This window comes from Furipterus horrens, unplaced genomic scaffold, assembly GCF_987537825.1.
Source record: "Furipterus horrens unplaced genomic scaffold, mFurHor1.1.pri manual_scaffold_5, whole genome shotgun sequence".
In the NCBI taxonomy this organism is placed as follows: Eukaryota; Metazoa; Chordata; class Mammalia; order Chiroptera; family Furipteridae; genus Furipterus; species Furipterus horrens.
In genome coordinates this window covers 156,551,211-156,562,908 of record NW_028327175.1, presented here as the reverse complement: position 1 = coordinate 156,562,908, position 11,698 = coordinate 156,551,211, and the positions used below count along the sequence as shown (strand labels likewise).

At 37.2% G+C, this 11,698-nt stretch overlaps 1 pseudogene; it reads left to right on the top strand.

The window, feature by feature from the left end:
* The first annotated feature begins 9,474 nt into the window (after positions 1 to 9,474).
* On the top strand, positions 9,475 to 11,010 carry LOC150010154 (keratin, type II cytoskeletal 8 pseudogene; annotated as a pseudogene).
* The last annotated feature ends 688 nt before the right edge of the window (positions 11,011 to 11,698 follow it).

The following is an 11,698-nucleotide window of genomic DNA, read 5'->3' as shown; positions in this document are numbered from 1 at the left end:
ATTTGGGGAGGACTGCACAGTGGTTAGAAGAGAGGCTCTGAGTAACAAACCGAATTTGAATGATTTAGTATTTCTGAGACTATGTCTCTTAATCTGTTAAATGGTTATGTACTCTTAGATCTGTAAGAGAATTAAATAAATCAATATACAGGCATACCTAGGAGAATTTGAGGATTTGGTTTTAGACCACTACAGGAACTTTTTGGTTTCCCAGGGCATATGAAAGTCATGCTGCACTATACTGTAGTCTACTAAGTGTGTTAATTGTTTTCTTTTCAAAAAAAAGGTATATACCTTAATTTTAAAAACTACTTTATTGGTTTTTTTTTTTAAAAGGCATCATCTGAGCCTTCTGTGAATCAGAATCATTTTGCTAGTGAAGGCTCCTGCCTCCGTGTTGATGGCTGCGGACTGATCACAGTGGTGGGTGCCGAAGGCTGGGGTAGCTGTGGCAATTTCTTAAAATAAGACAACAATGAAGTTTGCAACATCAATTGACTCTTCCTTTCTTGAACAATTTCTCTGTAGCATGTGATGCTGATTAACAGCATTTTACCCACAGTAGAACCACTCTCAAAATTGGAGTCAGTCTTCTCAAACCCTGATGTTGCTTTATCAACCAAGTTCATGTAAATATTCTAAATCCTTTGCTGCTGCACCTTGCATTTTTGTGCTATGAAGATGGCTTCTTTATTTAAACTTCGTGAACCAACCTCTGCTAGCTTCCAACTTTTCTTCTGCAGCTTCCTCACTTCTCTCATCCTTTGTAGAATCGAAGAGAGTTAGGGCCTTGCTCTGAATTAGGCTTTGGTTTAAGGGAATGTTGGGCTGGTTTGATCTTCTATCCACACCACTAAAACTTTCCCCATATCAGCAATAAGACTGTATCACTTTTGTATCATTCCTGTGTTCATTGGAGTAGCACTTTTAACTTCCTTCAAGAACTTTTCCTTTGCATTCACAACTTAGCTGTTTGGTGCAAGAGGCTTGGCTTTCAGCCTATCTTGGCTTTCGACACACCTTCCTCATTAAGCATAATAATTTCTAGCTTCTGACTTAAAGTGAGACATGCAAGTTTTCCTTTCACTTGAACACATAGAGGACATTGTAAGGTTGCTCATGGCCCTATTTTCATTATTGTGCCTCAGGGAATCAGGAGAGGGAGAGCGGTGAGACCTGGGGGAAACACTCAGAAGAACATACACAGCACTGATAGACTAAGTTTGCTGTCTGTTACGGGCATGGTTTGTGGTGCTCCAAGACAGTGACAATAGTAACATCAAAGATCACTGATCACAGATCAATCACAATAACAAATATAATAATGATGAAGAGCTTTGAAATACTGTGAGATTTACCATGTTATACGGAGACACAAATTTTGCTGGAAAATTTGAGCCAATGGACTTGCCCTAGGACAAGTTGCAAAAAACCTTCAGTTTGTAAAAAAACACAATATCTGCAAAGACAATGAAGGAAAGCATAATAAAATGAAGTATGCTTGTATTTCGAAGCACTTAGAATGCCTTATGTATCACACGCCCTATAGAGCTAACCTTTGTCATTTTTAGTCCTCAACCACAGGCACGATGGACTCACTAAGGAGATTTTCTTTGGCTTTATACCTGTAGATTCTTTTGTTTTGTTCCACTTTTGTCACACATATTCTTTTCTAATTACTTGCATCAATGAAATGAAATTATTTAATTAACCTTATCTTAATTTTGGAACATTTAATGTCCATGTGCTAAAACAAACCACCATGTTCAATGCTTTTATTAATATAATTTCATTGACTTCTCACTCTTTAAAGTGGATATTATCATCATCTCCATTTTACAGTTGAGAAAGCTGAGGGTCAGAGTTTAAGTAACTTGCTCAAGACAGATGGTGAGTAGCAGAAGAGTCAGGTTTTAAGTAATGATGAAGTATACTGAGCATTTGAAGACACTACTAAATAACATCAATGATTAAGAGCTTGTCTCTGAATCAGGCTAACTGGGCACCTCGTCAAATTACTAACTGAAGACAACAAATTTATTTAATTTATATAGAGATGATAATAACTGCCTCATAGTGCTGTTGTAATGATTAATTATGCACATAAAATTAATTATACTTATAAAATATTATATTTAATGCAACTTCTGGTCCATAGTAAGGGCACAATAAAAAGCACTCCATATTATTGTCAAATATGAGTATATATTATAAAATATGTATTATAATACATGAGTGTGCTTGACCGAAACCTATTTCATTCTCTCATACTTTATTTAGATTTCTTCTTGCTTTGATAGAGTAGCAGTTTTATGGCCCTCAGCAGGGCTACTAAGTTTATTGTGGTCAACATGCTTTTGCACATAATCTACTACTATGTAATTAAAACATCTCTAAAATGGAGGTATTGGTGATCTTTGATGAGAAACTGGTAGACAAAATTGTTTTATTGCTACTGAATAGTTGACATGTCACTCTTCTTTCTTGAATGCTATCTTCTTTTCACATTTGCATAAAAGAAATGCAATAGCAGGTAGCTTTGTTATAGTCCTTCTCCTCATCATCAGCATCATCCCTACACCAACCATTCCTGAATAGTTTACTCCACACTATGCATAGTGATATATGTTTTATATATTGTATCCTATGCCTCACAGAAATTCCATAAAGCAATTCATCTTAGCCAAACCAGATGGAGAGGAAATTGAGGCTAAGAGAAGGAACAGCTTACCCCTATGATTTTGACTAGTGATGTCACAGCAACAATATTACAACTATGTATTTTAACAAATGCTGAAGAAAGTCTACATAAACTAGTTTGTATTTCGAATAGTTGCATTTCTTAAAAAGCAAGTCTGTGTTATTTATATTTTGTGAATATTTTCTACAGTGTTGGCTATTTAATTACCACAGGTGGCAGGAACACAGTTGAACTACCCATTACCCACTGATTTATTGCTTATGTTGACCATACTTTCTGGGAGAGGTCGGATGGTCCCAGTTTTTCCACAGCTTTAGAACACCTGTAGTAAAGGCATACATTTTAAGTGTTCACTAAATGTTAATTGAACAAATGAGTAAGATGATTATATTATATTAAGTTCCAGCTACACTGATGTAGCTGCAGAGTCTGTATATAAATAACACTTTTAAATAATTGATGTAAGTAAGGATGAAATGGCCAATTCTAAAGACATGTTTTTTCCATTACATCAAAACATAAGGAGAAAACACAATTCAAATAACATTAGATCTTTTAATATCAGATCCCAAGTTTTGGATTATAACATTATAATGACAATAGAATTCCAATCGATCTTATTAATCAAGAATATGATTGCTGAGGCCTCAGTGAGTGTCCATATCCCCAAAACTCTTTGATTTTACATTTTATTTTCCCACCCCCAAATCTATTCTTTTCTAGAAATAATGAACCCATTATGGACTTTGTAGAAACTACTAACTATAAAGAAAATGTTAATCTCCCTTTATAGTTTTCAAAAAATATTATAATACTTTATTCTATTGTATCAAAATTATAAGCAGCCCTATTCTTGATCACAAATACCGAGGTGGTATTCCTTCTTCACTACGTTTCTGAGAAAGTTGTTAAAAAAGAGTATAGCTGGAAGTGCTGTGGAAATGGTAAAATGTAGTCATTACTTACAATAAATCGATGAGAATTTTGAAAGTCTGCATAAGAGCTTCACCATTTAAACTTCTTCTTTAGCCTCAGAACTTTGTTTTCAAATAATAACTTTTGTAGCTTCAATATAAATAATAGATAAGTGTCAAGCTGCTTGAGTTCCAACCAGAAGGCCTTCACCTTAGGTCTTCCATTCTCTCTGTTTCCTCAGAGGTGAGAGGATGCACAGAAGGTAAGAAGCCCCAGAAACAGGCCATGGTCTATAAGTTGGTAGCTATTTGCCTTCATTTATATTTTATTTTACCTGAGTTTTAAAGCAGTTTCAATTGGAATGCCTTCAAGAAGTCAAACAATTCTCAGCCCTAGCTGCCCAATACCTTTTATTGTTATGTTCAAGGATGATGGTAATACTTATTAATACACTTGAATTTGGGCCCCTTTATATGCTTTTGGTGACTACTAATGCTGTTCATTTTGAATTATCTTTAGTGTGACCACTTTCTAATTTTCCTTCCAGAAAGGATTCAAAGGAAGGATGAAGGTGAGAATGGATGGAAATCTATTTCTACTTGGAAAGAAATGGTAGTAAAGCAGAGGAATGTCCAGGGAGTATACCTGAAGAACTTGCTCACTAAGATTGTTCAAGGACTAGTCTATCTTCAACACCTTGGTTGAGGGAAACCAGAAACAGTCATAGTTACAATGTGATCCATCCACGTTCCTTATTGATAGCACAATTGACATTTAATTTTTGTTTATGCTATTATTGTTTGTTTGTCAATAATTATCTCCTGAGGAATTCAGGACATTAGATGATAGAACAATATGGAAATCTTTGTACTGACTGTCCCTATTGCTTTTAACCCAGGGCTTTGTGAAGAATAGGTGGCTAGGTAATGTTCGTTGAGCACCTACTACTATATAGTAGATAACATGCTAGCACCTTTACACGGGTATCTTATTTGACTTTTATACTAATATTTTTACCTCCAATTTACTGAGGTTCCTGGACTAACTTGACTAAGGCCACAGAGTTAGTACCTATCAAGACAAGGATTTAAATTATCTGCTTTTTTTGGCTCCTCAGGTCACATGCTTTCCTTGCCACTCAACTGTGTGTACCTTCCCAGCTCATAAACAATTCCCAAATCTAATTTTAATTCTTCCTTTGCCATCTCTCAATGTCACTCATTTTCCCAATTGATTTTACTTTCTGTTCATATCCATTACTTCTTTTCTTTCTATTTCTATGGGCATTTTCAAAAATTAATTATGAGTAACCAACACCAAAACCTCTTTCAATATTTGGGGCTTCCACACTATTGGAGTTTGATCTGACATGGGAAAAATGATTTTCCTCTAAAGCAGTGGTTCTCAACCTTCCTAATGCCATGACCCTTTAATACAGTTTCTCATGTTGTGGTGACCCCCAACCATAAAATCATTTTCATTGCTACTTCATAACTGTAATTTTGCTACTGTTATGAATTACAATTAAATATCTGATATGCAGGATATATTTTCATTGTTATAACTTGAACATAATTAAAGCATAGTGATTAATCACAAAAATAATATGTAATTATATATGTGTTTCCCAATGGTCTTAGGTGGCCCCTGTGAAAGGGTTGTTCAACTCCCAAAGGGGTCGTGACTCACAGGTTGAGAACGGCTGCTCTAAAGAGAGAGGTGCGAGACACTTGCTTATCTAGACTCTCCTCAAGTTAGGCACTGGCGGTATCTCTGACAGGCACTCAGTTACATGCCTGCTGGTCTTTGTCTCAGGAGGGAGCTGCAGCAAAAGCCAAGGGCTTAGGTGGTTGCCTTCTGGTAGAGTTAATGAAAGCAGAAGCATTTTCCACATCAAACCAGGTTTGAAATGTGAGTTTGGCCTTTTCTCCTGGCTATTTATCTAGACCTGGTGTTCCAGCCCTCCCATTGATTTGAGCCGCCCAATATTTTTTCAATAAGCACATTTTAGGCTTTACTTGTCCTGAGTCAGCTTCTAACTTCTAACTTGGGCAGATATAGTATTTTCATAACCACAGCAAGCACTCAATGGTACTGATGTATCACAGTACCCCCCCAAATGCATGCTACATATGCAGAAGCACATGTATGCACATATTCACACAGCATGCTGACTCACCAGACTGCTAAATGAGCACCTTGATTTCACTGCCAAAACCCACTCAACATTAGATGCTTACACCATAGGCATATTTTAAAATGGGGTCAACTCAATATCAAAAGATTATTGTGGTTCCATTTTCTTTTTTTTTTTATGTCTTTTAAAATCTTTATTGTATTTTTTTCATTACCATTTTGTCTCTTTATACCCACCTCCCCCTTACATATCTTTTTTATTTAGTGTTTTGGACTTATTCTTTGTCTCTTGTTATATAGCTTTTGTTTTAAAGTCTATTTTATCTGATATAAATATTCCTATCCCAACTTTTTAAAACATTTTTGTTTCTATTTTCATAAATACTTTTTCCATCCCTTTACTTTCAATTTATGTGTGTCCTTCAAACTGAAGTCTCTTGTTGATAGCATATGTAAGGATCTTGCTTTGTTATTCATTCAGTCTCCAGTTTCTGTTGAGAAATCCACTGATATGTCTTATGGGAGCTCCCTTGTAGATAACTAACTACTTTTCTCTTGCTACTTTTAAGATTCTCTCTTTGTCTTTAACTTTTGGCATTTTAATTATGATATATCTTGATGTGAGACTCTTTGGGTTCATCTTGTCTGGAACTCTCTGCACTTCCTGGAATTGTATTCATTCGATGTAAACTCTACTGCTAACTTTGAGTTCTTACCAATCACATTTCTTTACCAACCATCTCAACCACCTAATTTTTATAAGCTAGGGCATCACATGCCTGTAAACTTCTCTATTCTTCCGTAGACCTCTCTAGTCTTGCACTGCATTTCATAACTTTCCCCCCTGCATTTACATAGTACCTCTGTACCATGAGCTTTTGATTCCTCTTTAAGAAGTTTTATTCCAAGCTTATCATTTCTAGACTTCCTCTCTGATTCGCTTTTCCCAAACCCCAGCTTATTTTGTTTATTTGTATTCACGTAGACACTGTTGCCTGCATAAATATTCTAACTTTGAAAAAATATATGTATACATATGATCAACTCTGGATAAAGTGATGTGTAGGCAATAAACCAATTAAAATGTATTGTTTCTTCCTGTGCAAGAATTATACATTCTTATCTTGTTGAACTTGAAAGTGGCCACTTGACTTATTTTAGTAACAGAATGTGAGCTGCAGTTATGTGTGTCATTTCCAAGCAGAAAGTTTAAAAACCAGTCTGTGCTTTACCACACGCTTTTTTATGTTCCCTCTAGCACAAGTCCAGTCATCATGCTCCCAAATAAGGGCTACTCCATCATATATATATATATATATATATATATATATAGAGAGAGAGAGAGAGAGAGAGAGAGAGAGAGAGAGAGAGAGAGACAGAGAGAGAGAGAGAGAGACAGAGAGAGACAGAGAGAGAGAGAGAGCAAGAAATAACCCTTCATTTTTGTAAGCCTCTTATATTTTAATTTTGTTTATTAAATATCCAAAGAGATTTAAATGACAAACAACAAAGTGTTTCACCCCTCAAAAAGATGAAAGTGTAGTCCAGCAAATAAAACCACTTTTTAAAATTAACATGAAAATAAAGATGTTAAAATTTATGACAGAAAAGGCAAAAGTTATATAAAGAAGGCCAGAACATAAATTTTACAGAGAAATGATGTAAAGAGAAAAAAATGTTAGCTAGAAAATACTAAATATTTTATATGAGATCCATGTTTATGGATGAAACTTCAAAAGACTTTCATAGTGTTTTAAAATAAAAAGTGAGTTGTAAACAAAAATATTTAAGTAAACAGACAATGGTTGTTTTCTTTTGTGCCATTCAAACAAACTGGGTTCTCAAAAATTATTTAGAGATGAATTATTTCTTGTCACAATCAGGCTCTGCCTTATCAAGTATTGAGGGTTTTTTTTTTTTTTTTTTAAGTCTTGAAAGTGACTCTTGGACAGGGGCAGCAGTGTGTGATTGCTTCAGAGATGGTGGTTGGAATGGGACTAAATGGTAATAGAAAAAAATGCAATAAAAAAAAATAAACCCAAAAATATCTTTGTCAGAAAGCTATTAGTATTTTTTTTTTTAATGTTATTGTAGAGGGTTTTTTTTGTTGTTGCTTTGTTTTTTGAGGGAGAACTAGAGAACTAACAAGAAACACAACCAATAATCTAAATGAAAGAATATTAAAAGAGTCTGTTTTCAGTTTATTTTAAGAATAAAGCACTGTTCATCTACCTATTCCCTTCAACATCATTTAAATAGAAAAAATGTAGTCTAGACACTGGGGAATTATGATCTCCTTCAGTACTAAGCATTTTTTTTCTCTTTTTTTTTCTGATTGATACAACTCAGTTCCAAACCTTGTAAAAAATGAAAAAATGGAAAAATATAAAAAAGAAAATTACTCTACTACCCAGTGAAAGCTCCTGGTACTATTTTGGTCTATATTCCTTAATTATTGTATTCATTTTCATTCTCTTTTCTGTTCTGTTCTTCAAAGAAAAATGACTACATATAATATCTTATAATCACTATTTTTTCTTTTAATAAAATATCATGGACAATATTAATGTATGAAAATACAGATTTACAGCATCTTTGTATATAATTGCATGATCCATTTTATATTTAATTTATTACCTATAGATCTACTTGCTCAAGGATTTTGGAAAGGAATGCTTAACTTCATATTGCAAGGCACAAGATGAGTTCATCCTCTACATTTGAAAGTAGTGTTTGAACATATTTTGATGAGTGTTCAATCACGGCTTTCCTTTCTACCTGATACTAGGAATGCATAGATAAGCTGAGCAAATATGTTGTTTTAATCATTTATTCTTTTATTCAAGAACTGTTTATTGAGTGCCTTGTATTTTTGTGTGCTATTCTAGGTGTTATGAATAATAAATTTTGTTATTTACTTGCAATAAGTAAAACAAGACCAACAAAAAGTTCTGTCTTCATGTGGCTATGAGAGGCAGACAAGTGATAAATATTTTAAATGATGATGTCTGAGAGAAGAGAACAGAAGGAAAAAGAGAGAGTTATGCCTACTCAAGAGAAGATCATTCTAGAAAAATGAAGAAGTAATGCAAAGGCCATAAAATGAAAGCTTACTTGAATAGAAGTCAGGAGAGCTGAAGGGGATGAATTATAAAGAATTGAAAAAGATGAGGTCCGGGCTGTCAGACTGCACAGGGCTTTGTGGGACTCTGGCTTTTCCCCCCTTGCTTAATAAAAAAATTCACTGAAATATTTTGAGCCAAGGAGTGTCCTAATATGGCTTATATTTAAAATGATCTAGCTGACTACTGTGCTGAAAATAGATTGAATATAAAGACAAGGGAAGAAGCAGAAAGGCAAGTTGGAGGATTATTTCAATAATCCATATTAGACATTATGGTGTTGGGACCAGGTAAGAAAAAGAGCTGACATGATGATTTGATGATAAATCACGCGTAGATCATGAATGAACTATATAAAGCAAGGGTCATTGTAAGTTTTCTGGCCTGCGTTTCTGGAAGATAACATTGCCAGTTACTGCTTTCAAAAAGAAAATAGAGGATAAACAATTCAGGATAAAATCAGGAGTGCATATTAAGACTATCTGCAGTCTAAATTAAGGTTTGGACTAGAAATATAATTTTAATATTCATCAAAATATAGGCAGAATTTAATGCCATGAGTTAAAATAAGAATCCCCAAGCAGCTTTTTGGCTCCTTCTTGAACCTCTGTCTGGTTTGGCCTTCTTGCCTCCACTCAAGCCTCCACCATGTCCACAAGGATGACCCAGAAGACCACCTACAAAGTGTCCACCTCTGGCCCCGGGCCTTCAGCAGCTGCTCATACTCGAGTGGGCCCATCATCAGCTCCTCGGCCTTTTCCCGGGTGGGCAGCGCCTACTGGGTTGGCCTGGGCGCCAACATGAATCGGGCTGGAGGTTTCGGCGGAGCGGGGAGTATAGGGTCCATCAAAGCCATCCAAGTGAACCAGAGCCTGCTCAGCCCCCTGAAGCTGGAGGTGGACCCCAACATCCAGGCCGTGCGCAACCAGGAGAAGGAGCAGATCAAGACCCTCAACAACAAGTTTGCTTCCTTTATCGATAAGGTGCGGAGCCTGGAGCAGCAGAATAAGATTCTGGAGACCAAGTGGACTCTTCTGCAGCAGCAGAAGACAACTCGCAGTAACATGGACAATATGTTTGAGAACTACATCAATAACCTTCAGCGGCAGCTGGAAACACTGTCCCAGGAGAAACTGAGACTGGAGACGGAGTTTGGCAACATGCAGGGCATGGTGGAGGACTTGAAGAATAAGTATGAGGATGAGATCAATAAGCGCACAGAGATGGAGAATGAATTTGTCCTCATCAAGAAGGATGTGGATGTAGCTTACATGAACAAGGTAGAGCTGGAGTCCCGCCTGGAAGGACTGACCGATGAGATCAACTTCTACAGGCAGCTGTATGAAGAGGAGATTCGTGAGCTGCAGTCCCAGATCTCTGACACGTCCGTGGTGCTGTCCATGGACAACAGCCGCTCCCTGGACCTGGACAGCATCATTGCCAAGGTCAAGGCCCAGTACGAGGAGATTGCCAACTGTAGCCAGGCTGAGGCTGAGACCATGTACCAGATCAAGTATGAAGAGCTGCAGACATTGGCTGGGAAGCATGGGGATAACCTGCGTCACACCAAGACGGAGATTTCTGAGATGAATCGGAGAATCAGCCGCATCCAGGCTGAGACTCATGGCCTCAAAGGCCAGAGGGCTGCCCTGGAGGCCTCCATCGCTGACGCCGAGCAGCATGGTGAGCTGGCCATCAAGGATGCTCAGGCCAAGGTGGCTGAGCTGGAAGCTGCTCTTAGAACCGCGAAGCAGGACATGGCCTGGCAGCTGCATGAATACCAGGAGCTCATGAACGTCAAGCTGGCCCTGGACGTGGAGATTGCCACCTGCTGCAAGCTGCTAGAGGGTGAGGAGAACCGGCTGGAGTCTGGGATGCAGAACATGAGTATCCATACCAAGACCACCAGCGGCTACTCAGATGCGCTGAGCCCAGTTTATAGCAACCTCAACTACGGCCTGGGCTTCCAGGCCAGCTTGGGCTCTGGTGGGGGCTCTGGCTCCTTCAGCTGCACTGGCTCCAGCTCCTCCAAGATGGTGGTTGTGAAGAAGATTGAGACTCGCGATGGGAAGCTGGTGTCTGAGTCATCTGATGTCCTGCCCAAGTGAATGACTGCTGCGGCCCCTCCCGTCCTCCGAGCTGTGCAGGGGGGTGGAGGGCACAGGAGGCCCACCTGAAGCTAGAAGCCAGATCAAGTGTTTTCCTTTTTCCCCAAAATAAAGTCTCACCTGCCAAAAATAAAAAATAAAAACAAATAAAAATAAAATAAAATAAGAATCCCAAAGAAGTGAATGTAGTTTAGAAGGTTAAATCTTTAGTCAGCCACCTTTGGATGAGTCAAAATCAGACACCAATGAAAATGATGGCCAGTGAGAGAAACAGAAAACAGAAATTGTAGTGTCTTAAAAGAAAGTGTTCCAAACATGGAGAAATGATCAAGTGTGTTAGCTTTGCTGATATATTAAAAATTAGACTGAAGAATAGGTAAGACTTTGTAAGAGAAGACATCAATTAAACACAAATTGAGCACCTGCTGAATATTAGGTTCTCTGTTATTACTGTGGAAGACCTAGCCATGGAATATGGAATACATCTGATTTCTACTTTTAAAAAAAAACCTCAAAATTGACATCTTAAAAAAAAAAGATGTAGAGGCAAAATATGACAGAGACTAGCTGAAAGCAAGAAACAAACAAAGCTGTCCCTCAACCTAGAAAATAGATTGATTCAAGAAGACTATATTAAAATATTGAATTATGCCTTGTAGTATGAGTAGGCTGGTAGATGCAGAAAGAAAATGAGTTATAAGGATTAGTTTAAGCAG